The sequence below is a fragment of the Tupaia chinensis genome, unplaced genomic scaffold (assembly GCF_000334495.1).
Source record: "Tupaia chinensis unplaced genomic scaffold, TupChi_1.0 Scaffold143718_1, whole genome shotgun sequence".
Classification (NCBI taxonomy): Eukaryota; Metazoa; Chordata; class Mammalia; order Scandentia; family Tupaiidae; genus Tupaia; species Tupaia belangeri.
Window position 1 is genome coordinate 256922 of NW_006203566.1, and position 871 is coordinate 257792.

Genomic DNA, 871 nt, shown 5'->3' on the forward strand with positions numbered 1-871 from the left:
GATGCTCATCCCTCAATCCCTTCTCCTCCATTCTCCTCTCAGGATCTTGGCATGCACGCACACACACCTGGTGTGAGTTTAAGCCACGAGATCTGGAACTTGAACCACAGTCTTCTACATGGGAGTCCAGTGACATAGCCATTATTCCAACTGCTGGTCCCTTTACAAGTTTTTTATATAGGTTATGTGTGCTCCTAGAGAGACAAAATGAGACAGAAAGTAAAAAATCACCCTACAGGGGCGGATTACCATGCTCCAATCTTTTTTCCTCCACTCTTCTCTCAGCATTTTGGGCATGCATGCACATGTGACCAACATAAGTTTCAGGTCAAAGAACTTTTGTCTTTATGCTATGGAGATGTACAACAATTAAATGCAAAAATAAATAATTTTCCCTTGCCTTTAAGATAAGAGACAAACAGTTTGTTATATGCTCTTTGGCCATTCAGATGTCTTCATGAAATATGAAAAAAAGAATTCTCAACAGATGTAAGAATGGAAAGTTGGGACCAGCAGATGGCATAATAGTTATGTCGCTGGACTCCCACCTGGTCAACCGAGGTTTGAGTCTAGTACACAGTGACTTCAAACTCATGCCACACATGTGTGTGTGCCCAAAATCCCAAGAGAAGACTGGAGGAGAAGGAATTGTAATGATTGTAATGTGGCCAACCCCCTGGGAGGGGTCACACATGTGTCTGTGCCCAAAATCCCAAGAGAAGACTGGAGGAGAAGGAATTGTAATGATTGTAATGTGGCCAACCCCCTGGGAGGGGTGATTTCTTACTTTCAGCTTCTGTCTCTCCAGCAAGTGCACATGCCCTAAAGCAAAAATATGACTCAAAAAAAAAAAAAAAAAAGAAAAAGAAAA